Here is a 13813-nt window from a genome sequence, read left to right as displayed (position 1 = left end):
TCTGAATGGAGCATCATAGGTATTTTCTATGATGGTCTCTCTGAACTATCCAAGATGTTTTGGATAGCTCTGCTGGAGGATCTCTTCATCTGAAGAAGACGCCTACAGAAGCTCAAGAGCTAATTGAAATGGTTGCAAATAACCAATTCATGTACACTTCTGAAAGAAATCCTGTGAACAATAGGACTAATCAGAAGAAAGGAGTTCTTGAGATTGATACTCTGAATGCCATATTGGCTCAAAATAAAATATTGACTCAACAAGTCAATTTGATTTCTCAAAGTCTGTCTGGAATGCAAAATGCACCAAGCAGTACTAAGGATGCTTCATCTGAAGAAGAAGCTTATGATCTTGAGAACCCTTCAATGGAAGAGGTGAATTACATGGGAGAACCCTATGGAAACACCTATAATTCTTCATGGAGAAATCATCCAAATTTCTCATGGAAGAATCAAGAGAGACCTCAACAAGGTTTCAACAACAATAATGGTGAAAGAAATAGGTTTAGCAATGGCAAGCCTTTTCCATCATCTTCTCAGCAACAGACAGAGAATTCTAAGCAGAACCACTCTGACTTAGCAACCATGGTCTCTGATCTAATCAAAACCATTCAAAGTTTCATGACTGAAACAAGATCCTCCATTAGAAATTTGGAGGCACAAGTGGGACAGCTGAGCAAGAAAATTACTGAACTCCCTCCTAGTACTCTTCCAAGCAATACAGAAGAAAATCCAAAAGGAGAGTGCAAGGCCATCAACATGGCCGAATTTGGAGAGGAAGGAGAGGAAGTGAACGCCACTGAGGAAGACCTCAATGGGCGTACACTAGCCTCCACTGAGTTCCCCAATGAGGAACTATGGGAATCTGAGGCTCAAAATGAGACCATAGAGATTCCAATGAATTTACTTCTGCCATTCATGAGCTCTGATGAGTATTCTTCCTCTGAAGAGGATGAGTATGTCACTGAAGAGCAAGTTGCTAAATACCTTGGAGCAATCATGAAGCTAAATGACAAGTTATTTGGAAATGAGACTTGGGAGAACAAACCCCCTTTGCTCACCAAAGAACTGGATGACTTGTCTAGGCAGAAATTACCTCAAAAGAGACAAGACCCTGGGAAGTTTTCAATACCTTGTACCATAGGCACCATAACTTTCAAGAAGGCTCTGTGTGATTTAGGGTCAAGTGTAAACCTCATGCCTCTCTCTGTAATGGAGAAGCTAGGGATCTTTGAGGTACAAGCTGCAAGAATCTCACTAGAGATGGCAGACAATTCAAGAAAACAAGCTTATGGACTTGTAGAGGATGTTTTGGTGAAAAGTTGAAGACCATTACATCCCTACTGATTTCATAGTCCTAGAGACTGGGAAGCGCATGGATGAATCCATCATCCTTGGCAGACCCTTCCTAGCCACAGCAAAGGCTGTGATTGATGTTGATAGAGGTGAATTGATCATTCAAATGAATGAGGAATCCTTTGTGTTTAAGGCTCAAGGATATCCCTCTGTCACCATGGAGAGGAAGCATGAAGAGCTTCTCTCAAAACAGAGTCAAACAGAGCCCCCACAGTCAAACTCTAAGTTTGGTGTTGGGAGGCCACAACCAAACTCTAAGTTTGGTGTTGAACCCCCACATTCAAACTCTAAGTTTGGTGTTGGGAGGTTCCAACATTGCTCTGAGTATCTGTGAGGCTCCATGAGAGCCCTCTGTCAAGCTACTGACATTAAAGAAGCGCTTGTTGGGAGGCAACCCAATGTTATATTTTATCCATTTTCCTTTGTTATTTTATGTTTTCTGTAGGTTGATGATCATGAGAAGTCACAAAATCAATTGAAAAAGCAAAAACAGAATGAAAAACAGGAAGAAAAATAGCACACCCTGGAGGAAGAACCTACTGGCGTTTAAACGCCAGTAAGGCTAGCAGATGGGCGTTTAACGCCCAGTCTGGCACCATTCTGGGCGTTTAACGCCAGAAAGGGGCACCAGACTGGCGTTAAACGCCAGACAAGGGCAAGAACCTGGCGTTAAACACCAGAAATGGGCACCAGCCCGGCGTTTAACGCCAGAATTGGCTCAAAATGCATTTTTGCATGCCATTTGGTGCAGGGATGACTTTTCCTTGAAACCTCAGGATCTGTGGACCCCACAGGATCCCCACCTACCCCACCACCCTCTCTCTTCTTTCTTCTTTTGCTCGAGGACGAGCAAACCTTTTAAGTTTGGTGTGGTAAAAGCGTCGCTTTTTGTTTTTCCATAACTATTTATGGCATCCAAGGCCGGAGAAACCTCTAGAAAGAGGAAAGGGAAGGCAAAAGCTTCCACCTCCAAGTCATGGGAGATGGAGAGATTCATCTCAAGGGTGCATCAAGACCACTTCTATGAAGTTGTGGCCATGAAGAAGGGTCAACTTTGATCAAAGGTTGGACCAAGCCCTCATAGACATTTGTGAAGAGGGCGCTCAATGGAAGAGAGATTCAAGAGGGAAGCCGGTTCAACTGAGAAGGCATGGCCTCAAGTCCTCATTTGTCACCTCTGTTATTCAGTTGGAGTTGACATAGAGGGAAACATCCCCATTGATGAGGACAAGCCCATCACTAAGAAAAGGATGGAGCAAACAAGAGATCCCACTCATCATGAAATCCCTGAGATACCTCAAGGGATGCACTTTCCTCCACAAAACTACTGGGAGCAAATCAACACCTCCCTAGGAGAATTGAGTTCCAACATGGGACAACTAAGGGTGGAGCACCAAGAACATTCCATCCTCCTCCATGAAATTAGAGAAGATCAAAGAATCATGAGGGAGGAGCAACAAAGACAAGGAAGAGACATTGAGAAGCTCAAGCACTCCATAAGACCTTCAAGAGGAAGAACAAGCCGCCATCACTAAGGTGGACCCGTTCTTTAATCTCCTTGTTCTTTATTTTTCTGTTTTTCGAAAATTATGCTTTATGTTTATCCATGTTTGTGTCTTATGATCATTAGTGTCTTAGTGTCTATGCCTTAAAGTTATGAATGTCCTATGAATCCATCACCTTTCTTAAATGAAAACTGTTTTTATCACAAAAGAACAAGAAGTACAGGATTTCGAATTCATCTTTAAAACTAGCTTAATTAGTTTGATGTGGTGACAATACTTTTTATTTTCTGAATGTATGCTTAAACAGTGCATATGTCTTTTGAATTTGTTGTTCATGAATGTTAAAATTGTTGGCTCTTGAAAGAATGATGAAAAAGGAGACATGTTACTGAGGATCTGAAAAATCATAAAAATGATTCTTGAAGCAAGAAAAAGCAGTGAATACAAAAAAGAAAAAAAAAGAGACGAAAAAAAGAAAGAGAAAAAGAAAGAAAAAGAAAGAAATAAAGTTGTGATCCAAGGCAAAAAGAGTGTGCTTAATAACCCTGGACACCTCTAATTGGGGACTCTAGCAAAGCTGAGTCACAATCTGAAAAGGTTCACCCAATTATGTGTCTGTGGCATGTATGTATCCGGTGGTAATACTGGAAGACAGAGTGCTTTGGGCCACGGCCAAGACTCAATAAGTAGCTGTGTTCAAGAATCATCATACTTAACTAGGAGAATCAATAACACTATCTGGATTCTGAGTTCCTAAAGAAGCCAATCATTCTGAATTTCAAAGGATAAAGTGAGATGCCAAAACTGTTCGGAGGCAAAAAGCTACTAGTCCCGCTCATCTAATTTGGAGCTAAGTTTCATTGATAATTAGGAGTCTATAGTATATTCTCTTCTTTTTATCTTATTTGATTTTTAGTTGCTTGGGGACAAGCAACAATTTAAGTTTGGTGTTGTGATGAGCGGATAATCTGTACGCTTTTTGGCATTGTTTTTAGTATGTTTTTAGTAGTTTGAGTTGAGTTTTTAGTATATTTTTATTAGTTTTTAGTTAAAATTCACTTTTCTGGACTTTACTATGAGTTTGTGTGTTTTTCTGTGATTTCAGGTATTTTCTGGCTGAAATTGAGGGACCTGAGCAAAAATCTGATCCAGAGACTGAAAAGGACTACAGATGCTGTTGGATTCTGACCTCCCTGCACTCGAAGTGGATTTTCTGGAGCTACAGAAGCCCAATTGGCGCGCTCTCAACGGCGTTGGAAAGTAGACATCCTGGGCTTTCCAGCAATAGATGATAGTTCATACTTTGCCCAAGATTTGATGGCCCAAACCGGCGTTCAAAGTCACCTTCAGATTTCCCAGCGTTAAACGCCGGAACTGGCACCTAAATGGGAGTTAAACGCCCAAACTGGCATAAAAGCTGGCGTTTAACTCCAAGAAGAGTCTCTACACGAAAATGCTCCATTTCTCAGCCCAAGCACACACCAAGTGGGCCCGGAAGTGGATTTTTATGTCATTTACTCATCTCTGTACACCTTAGGCTACTAGTTCTCTATATATAGGACCTTTTACTATTGTATTTTAATCTTCTGATCTTTGGAATCTGTTGATATTTAGATCTTTTGATCACTTTGGGAGGCTGGCCATTCGGCCATGCCTAGACCTTGTTCTTATGTATTTTCAACGGTGGAGTTTCTACACACCATAGATTAAGGTGTGGAGCTCTGCTGTACCTCGAGTATTAATGCAATTACTATTGTTCTTCTATTCAATTCCGCTTGTTCTTGTTCCAAGATATCACTTGTTCTTCAACTTGATGAATGTGATGATCCGTGACACTTATCATCATTCTCACCTATGAACGTGTGCCTGACAACCACCTCCGTTCTACCTTAGATTGGGTGGATATCTCTTGGATTCTTTAACCGGAATCTGTGGTATAAGCTAGAACTGATGGCGGCATTCAAGAGAATCCGGAAGGTCTAAACCTTGTCTGTGGTATTCTGAGTAGGATTCAATGATTGAATGACTGTGACGAGCTTCAAACTCCTGAGGGCGGGGCGTTAGTGACAGACGCAAAAGAATCACTGGATTCTATTCCGGCCTGATTGAGAACCGACAGATGAATAGCCGTGCCGTGACAGGGTGCGTTGAACATTTCCACTGAGAGGATGGGAGGTAGCCACTGACAACGGTGAAACCCTTGCATACAGCTTGCCATGGAAAGGAGTAAGAAGGATTGGATGAAGACAGCAGGAAAGCATAGAGACGGAAGGGACAAAGCATCTCCATTCGCTTATCTGAAATTCTCACCAATGGAATACATAAGTATCTCTATCTTTATCTTTATGTTTTATTCATATATCATCCATAACCATTTGAGTCTGCCTGACTGAGATTTACAAGGTGACCATAGCTTGCTTCATACCAACAATCTCCGTGGGATCGACCCTTACTCGCGTAAGATTTATTACTTGGACGACCCAGTGCAGTTGCTGGTTAGTTGTGCGAAGTTGTGATAAAGAGTTGAGATTGCAATGAGCGTACCATGTTGATGGCGCCATTGATGATCACAACTTCGTGCACCAAGCTACAGAAGCTCAATTGGCGCGCTCTCAATTGCGTTGGAAATTAGACATCCAGGACTTTCCAGCAATATATAATAGTTCATACTTTGCCCGAGATTTGATGGCCCAAACAGGCGTTCCAAGTCAGCTTCAGAATTCCCAGCGTTAAATGCCGGGACTGGCACAAAAGTGGGAGTTAAAGTCCCAAACTGGCACAAAAGCTGGTGTTTAACTCCAAGAAAAGTCGCTACACATGGAAGCTTCAATGCTCAGCCCAAGCACACACCAAGTGGGCCCGGAAGTAGATTTTTACGTCATTTACTCATTTCTGTAAACCCTAGGCTACTAGTTCTCTATAAATAGGACCTTTTGCTATTGTATTTGGGGATCTTTCAATCTTTGGATTATCTTTTGATCATGTTTTTATGATTGAACCCTCTTTGGGAGGCTGGCCATTCGGCCATGCCTAGACCTTGGTCTTAAGTATTTTCAACTGTAGAGTTTCTACACACCATAGATTAAGGTGTGGAGCTCTACTGTACCTCGAGTATTAATGCAATTACTATTGTTCTTCTATTCAATTCAGGTTATTCTTGTTTTAAGATATCACTTGTTCCTCAACTTGATGAATGTGATGATCCGTGACACTCATCATCATTCTCACCTATGAACGTGTGCCTGACAACCACCTCCGTTCTACCTTAGATTGAGTGGATATCTCTTGGATTCCTTAATCAGAATCTTCGTGGTATAAGCTAGAATCTATTGGCGGCCATTCTTGAGAATCCGAAAGGCCTAAACCTTGTCTGTGGTATTCTGAGTAGGATTCAGGGATTGAATGACTGTGACGAGCTTCAAACTCGCGATTGTGGGGCGTTAGTGACAGATGCAAAAGAATCACTGGATTCTATTCCGACATGATCGAGAACCGACAGATGAATAGCCGTGCTGTGACAGAGCACGTTGAACATGTTCACTGAGAGGAAGGGACTGTACCCATTGACAACGGTGATGCCAAACATACAGCTTGCCATGGAAAGGAGTAAGAAGGATTGGATGAAGACAGTAGGAAAGCAGAGAGATGGAAGGGACAAAGCATCTCCATACGCTTATCTGAAATTCTCACCAATGAATTACATAAGTATCTCTATCTTTATTTTATGTTTTATTTATCTTTTAATCATTAATCCTCCATAACCATTTGAATCCGCCTGACTGAGATTTACAAGATGACCATAGCTTGCTTTATACCAACAATCTCCGTGGGATCGACCCTTACTCGCGTAAGGTTTATTACTTGGACGACCCAGTGCACTTGCTGGTTAGTAGTGCGAAGTTGTGATAAAGAGTTGATATTGCAATTGAGCGTACCATGTTGATGGCGCCATTGATGATCACAATTTTGTGCACCAAGTTTTTGGCGCCGTTGCCGGGGATTGCTTGAGTTTGGACAACTGACGGTTCATCTTGTTGCTTAGATTAGGTAATTTTATTTTATGTTTAGGCTTTTTAATTTTCGAAAAAGCACAAAAAAAAATTTATAAAATCTTAAAATCAAAAATATTTTCATGTTTCTTGTTTGAGTCTAGTGTCTAATTTTAAGTTTGGTGTCAATTGCATGTCTTTATTCTTCTAATTTTCGAAAATTACATGCATTATGTTCTTCATTGATCTTCAAGTTGTTCTTGATGATTTCCTTGCTCTGATCTTTAAATTCTCTTGTCTTGAGTGTTTTGTTGTTTCTCATATGCATTCTCAATTTGTTTGTATCAATAGTATACAAACTTCTAAGTTTGGTGCATTGCATGCATTGTTTATTTGATCTTAGTTTCATTTTGATTATTATTCATCATTAAAAATTCAAAAAATTTTTTTTTATTTGTGTCTTTTCAAGTCAATAATACAGAGAATTGAAGATTCAGAACATGCAGCAGAGGAATTACACAGAAAAAGCTGGGCGTTCAAAACGCCCAGTGAAGAAGGAAAACTGGCGTTTAAACGCCAGTCAAGGTACCTGGCTGGGCGTTTAACGCCCAAAAGGGTAGCATTTTGGGCGTTAAACGCCAGAATGGATACCATTCTGGGCGTTTAATGCCAGGATGATACAAGAGGGAAGATTTTGTTTTTAATTCAAATTTTTTTAAAGTTTTCATAATTTTTCAAAATCAAATCTTTTTCAAACCATATCTTTTCAATCATATATTTTCAAAATCAATTTCTTTCCATTCTCAAAAATACTTGCCTACAATTAATGATTTGATTCAACATTTCAAGTATGTTGCCTTTTCTGTTAAGAAAGGTTTAATGTTTGAATCATATCCTTTAAATTTCTTGTTAGCCAAGTCATTAATAATCAAAATCAAATCTTTTTAAATTGTTTTTGAATCAAAATCTTTTTCAAAAATCACTTTATTTCTTTCCCAACTTTAATTTTCGAAAATCATTCTTCAATTTTTCAAAATTTCTTCAAAATCTTTTAATTTATTTTCGAAAATTCTTCCCCTCTTCTCACATCCTTCTATTTAAGGACTAACACTCCTCCACTGTCAACAATTCGAACTCTATCTCTCTTGATAAGTTCGAATTCTTATTATTCTACCTCCTCATTCTATTCTTCTTTTCCTCTGACATCTCAAGGAATCTCTATACTGTGACATAGAGGATTCCATATTTTCTTGTTCTCTTCTCTTTCATATGAGCAGGAGCAAAGACAAAAGCATTCTTGTTGAGGCTGACCCTGAACCTGAAAGGACCTTGAAGCGAAAGCTAAGAGAAGCTAAAGCACTACTCTCTGTAGAGGACCTAACAAAAATCTTTAAACAAGAAGAAGACATGGCAGCCGAAAACAACAACAATGCCAACAATGCAAGGAAGGTGTTGGGTGACTTTACTGCACCTACTCCCGACTTCTATGGGAGAAGCATCTCTATCCCTGCCATTGGAGCAAACAACTTTGAGCTTAAGCCTCAATTAGTTTCTCTAATACAACAGAATTGCAAGTTCCATGAACTTCCATTGGAAGATCCTCATCAGTTTTTAGCTGAATTATTGTAAATCTGTGACACTGTCAAGACCAATGGGGTTGACCCTGAGGTCTACAGACTTATGCTATTCCCTTTTGTTGTAAGAGACAGAGCTAGGATATGGTTGGACTCACAACCTAAAGAAAGCCTGAACTCTTGGGAAAAGCTAGTCAATGCCTTCTTGGCAAAGTTCTTTCCACCTCAAAAATTGAGTAAGCTTAGAGTGGAAGTCCAAACCTTCAGACAGAAGGAAGGTGAATCCCTCTATGAAGCTTGGGAAAGATACAAATAATTGATCAGAAAGTGTCCTTCTGACATACTTTCTGAATGGAGCATCATAGGTATCTTCTATGATGGTCTGTCTGAACTGTCCAAGATATCATTGGACAGCTCTGTTGGAGGATTTCTTCATCCGAAGAAGACGCCTGCAGAAGCTCAAGAACTCATTGAAATGGTTGCAAATAACCAATTCATGTACACTTCTGAAAGGAATCCTGTGAACAATGGGACGAATCAGAAGAAAGGAGTTCTTGAGATTGATACTCTGAATGCCATATTGGCTCAGAACAAAATATTGACTCAGCAAGTCAATATGATTTCTCAAAGTCTGTCTGGAATGCAAGCTGCACCAGGCAGTACTAAGGATGCTTCATCTGAAGAAGAAGCTTATGATCTTGAGAACCCATCAATGGAAGAGGTGAATTACATGGGAGAACCCTATGGAAACACCTATAATCCTTCATGGAGAAATCATCCAAATCTCTTATGGAAGGATCAACAGAGACCTCAACAAGGTTTCAACAACAATAATGGTGGAAGAAACAGGTTTAGCAATGGCAAGTCTTTTCCATCATCTTCTCAGCAACAGATAGAGAATTCTAAGCAGAGCCACTCTGACTTAGCAACCATGGTCTCTGATCTAATCAAAACCACTCAAAGTTTCATGACTGAAACAAGGTCCTCCATTAGAAACTTGGAGGCACAAGTAGGTCAGCTGAGTAAGAAAGTTACTGAACTCCCTCCTAGTACTCTTCCAAGCAATACAGAAGAGAATCCAAAAGGAGAGTGTAAGGCCATCAACATGGCCGAATTTGGAGAGGAGGAAGAGGCAGTGATCGCCACTGAGGAAGACCTCAATGGACATCCACTGGCCTCCAATGAGTTCCCTAATGAGGAATGACGTCGGGATTTTTGCCAGTAAAGAATATCATAAAAATAGTCGCGTTGTAGATATAGTATCTAAACCGACAGAAATCCCTTCGTACAAACGTTTTGGTTGTCACAAGTAACAAACCCCTTTAAAAATTGTTAACCGAGTATTTAAACCTCGGGTCGTCTTCTCAAGGAATTGCAGGGAAGTATGTTCTTATTATTGGTTACAAAAAAGTGTGTTTGGGGTTTTTGGATCAAGGTAAAAGGTTAGTTGGGCAGTATGTTGCACAAAAAATAATAAGAAAAATAAATAAATAACTATAAACTAAACTCTTGGCAAGGTATAAGAACTGGAGGTCCTTTCCTAGTTATCCTTATCAATTGTGATGAGAATTGGATTTTTCTCCCACTTTGTTAACCTCTAACTATGAAGGTAAGTTTAGTGGATGAATTCCAATTTTCAATCAACAATGAGTTTAATAACTCTAGAGTTACCAATTATTTAACCAAAGCCAAAAGGGGAAAAACTAAATCTACTAGAATAACAATATTCTCAGATTGGGAATAATAAAAAGGGACAATCATAAACTAAAATTCCTCAAATATCATAAAAATGTCATCAACAGCCAATTGGGCAACATCAATCAAATATAATAAAAGCTTCAGAGTAATCAAAATACAAAAGAGAAATTTAAATAGTAAAAAGGAATATTAAACCTGGGATCGAGAGTCACTCTAGAAATCTAAGAGAAATCCTAAATCCTAATTTCTAAAAAACACTACCTAAATCCTAAGAGAGAGAGAGAGAGAGGAGAGAACCTCTCTCTCCAAAACTACATTTAAAACATGAGAAGTGAATTATGAGAGCATGATAATGAATGGATGCATTCCCCCATTTAAAACATGTGCGTTCTGCTTAAGGCACGCGGTCGCGTCAGTCATGCGGCCGCGTCACTGCTGATTCGTGCTTGGCACGCGATCGCGTCGTCCATGCGATCGCGTGGATACCAGTTTCCTTAAAGCTCCGTTTTGCTTTCTCCTTTCCTTTTAGTATGTTTCCTTTTTCATCCTTTAAGTCATTCTGCCTTAGAAAATTTGAAATTACTCAACACACTAATCACAGCATCGAATGGAAATAAAAGTAATTAAAATAATTAATTTTCAAAGCTTAGGAAACATGTTTTTCACAATATGACATAATAAGGAAGTGAAAGTAAAACCATGCAATTAATGTGAATAAGTAGGTGAAGGATTATATAAATCACTCAAATTAAGCATAAAGGAACTCATGAAATATGGGTTTATCAACCTCCCCACACTTAAACACTAGCATGTCCTCATGCTAAGCTCAAGAGAAACTATAAAGGAATGAAGAGGAATGGTAGAATGCATGAAATGCAACCTATGAGTGCAACTACATGAAAAAATGTTTCTACTTACTTGGTTGAAAGCAAATAAATCCCCAAGAATAGATATGAACTGGATTTCACTAATTCAAATCATAAAAATGAAGTACAAATAGATTTGTAGAAGAAAATAGCTCATGAAAGTCGGGAACAAAGAATCAAGCATCGAACCCTCACTAGTAGTGTATATCACTCTTAATCACTCAAGTGTTTTAGGTTCGATTCTCTCAATTCTCTACTAGCCTTGCTTTCTAAGGCTTTCTCTTCATCTAACAATCAACATAAATTTAATGCACAGATACACATATCAAGAGGTCTTTTAAGGGTTGTAATGGGGTTAGGGTCAAGGTAGGATTGTATTTGGTCAAGTGGACTAAAATCTGAATCCTTAATTAACTGAAACTTTCCCACTTAAACAATCCATGTAATCATAATACAACATCTAACCATCCATTAACCATGTTTTCCACATATTCATGCATTCTAATTTCAAGTACAACTCATATGCATTGCTTTCACCACTTACTTTGGGGCATTTTGTCCCCTTTCACTTATTTTGCTCTCTTTTATATATATATATATATATATATATATATATATATATATATATATATATATATATATTTTTTTTTTTCTCAGTGCATATGATTAATTTATTGAATGCATGAACATGTCCTAAACATTTCTTTCACATTTTCAGAAAATTCTAATATACTCAATTCTCAAACCAGATGTTTCCAAACCCACTTTTCCCACACTTAATTTATGAGCACTCTCACTACTCTAAGCTAACCAAGGATTCAAATTAAGGAAATTATTGTTTTTCGCTTAGAGTTAATGATGTGCTAAAATAAAGAACAAAGGGGTAAAATAGGCTCAAAATTGGTTTGCAATAGATAATGAAAAGGTTAAGGCCATATGGGTATGTAAGCTCAGTGAAACAAGGCCTCAATCATATAAGTGTATGCATACATTAAACAATGGAAATATAGAATTAAGCAAGACAAAGATTACAATTTTAGAGAGAGAAATACACACCAAAAATAAAATATTGGTTGATAAAATGCAACCAATCAAATAGGCTCAAAATCTCACTGGTTTTGTGTGTTCGAGCTTTAAACCATGTTCCAAAATAATATTTCTTTCATACAAGTTTTTCAAAAAGTTTTATTCAAATTAGTGAAATACTATAAAAATTTCTTGAAAAAGAAAATATTACTTTAACCAAGTGGTAAAATATGCACAAAAAGAAACAAGCATGCAAATGCAACAATGAAAAACAAAAATTGGTGTTGAGAAGGGGCTAACTAACCCGTGAAGATCGGTGTTGACCTCCCCACACTTAAAGATTGCACCGTCCTCGGTGCATGCTGAGAAGTACAGGTGGGCGGGTGTTGTGATTCCTCAGCTGTTGCTCGTTGTAGAAGCTTTCTCTTTACCCGTTTTGGTGGCCAGCTTGAAAAAGAGATAAGAGAAAGGCACATGAAGTCAAATGGGTGGAGCAAAGAGGAGGGCGGTACGAGTGATAATCATGCCAAGCAAAAGAAATAGTGAATGAAAGACATGGTCGCGATTCCATGTGATCAGTTCATCAATGGAAATATAGCAAGGCATGGGGAGTATTGGATGCAAGATGTTTATTAGCATGCCGGCAAGGGCATGAGTAGCATAGATCAAGCATCAAAAGCTTTTAATGTATTGTTAGTCGTGAGAAACTAACAATAACGTTTGTATTAACAATTATATTTAATTAATAAAATAGTAAAGGGAATTTGTGAAAAGCAGGCATTTATAGTAGTAGATTAAAAGAAGTCTTAAAAATAGTGCACAATGCCATACGGGCGTTTTCACAAACACATAGCATGCACGGTAAATAAGCTATTTGAAAGTATTAAATTGAACATGCAAGCAACCCTTTAAAAATTAATATAATTGTCAAATAATTTCTTTAATAATCCACAAGCAAAATATGGTAAATAATTACCCAAATAAATTTCTAACACCAATGAAAATAATGCAATGAATGAAAGTATGCAAATGAATTAAAATAAATAAAAAGAAAAATAAGAAGAATGAGAAGGGAAAGAAGGGAAGAAGAAAGGAGGGAGGAAAAATTAGGATTGGGGAAGAAAAGATAAGATATTTGGCAAATTAAGATAAGCTGTGCCTTGCAAGCGACGCGGACGCGTGGGGGACGTGTTCGCGCGATTGCGCTTTAAGTAAAAGGACGCGGTCGCGTGACCCATGTGATGCTTCTGGTGCGAGTGCAGCCTCGCGCCTGCACAACTCTCTATTCAAATTAATTTATTTGCCAAAATTGGGGTGACGCGATTGCGTGGATGGCCATTTTTGGAAAACGACGCGGACGCGTGGGGCACACGGTCGCGTGGGAGGGCTTGGGCTTCTAGCACGAGGCCAGCCCAATTCCAGCACAACTTTCAGCCATGCACCTTTTTAACGTCGAAAATCAAGGCACGCGGCCGCGTGACACAAGTAAAACAAAGGAAAAATAGTAAATAATAAAACAACTACTATGGAAAATAGACTAAGGATACAAAACCATTGGGTTGCCTCCCAACAAGCGCTTCTTTACCATCACTAGCTTGATGGTTAGGTTCTCTAAGGAGGAGGATCATAAGAGCTCAGCTCTTCACCCCTCACTATGAACTTCTTTCCTGTGCTCCCATTGATCAACTCTATATGCTCAAGAAACAGGATTCTGTTCACTCTATGAGGCAGAATTAGACATGCAGTGAATACCACCTTCATTCCTGGGGAGAAGTCTTCCGTGGGAATCTTTTTGTTTCT

General features: G+C 38.8%; 1 non-coding gene across 1 annotated transcript; it reads right to left on the bottom strand.

Annotated features, from left to right (window-relative positions):
- Window positions 1-8661: 8661 nt before the first annotated feature.
- On the bottom strand, window positions 8662-8765 carry LOC130983967 (small nucleolar RNA R71). Its single transcript, XR_009087932.1, has one exon. It is a non-coding gene; the product is annotated as a small nucleolar RNA R71 (small nucleolar RNA).
- Window positions 8766-13813: the final 5048 nt, after the last annotated feature.

Source organism: Arachis stenosperma, chromosome 5 (genome assembly GCF_014773155.1).
Source record: "Arachis stenosperma cultivar V10309 chromosome 5, arast.V10309.gnm1.PFL2, whole genome shotgun sequence".
Classification (NCBI taxonomy): Eukaryota; Viridiplantae; Streptophyta; class Magnoliopsida; order Fabales; family Fabaceae; genus Arachis; species Arachis stenosperma.
This window is presented reverse-complemented; position numbering and strand designations above follow the sequence as displayed.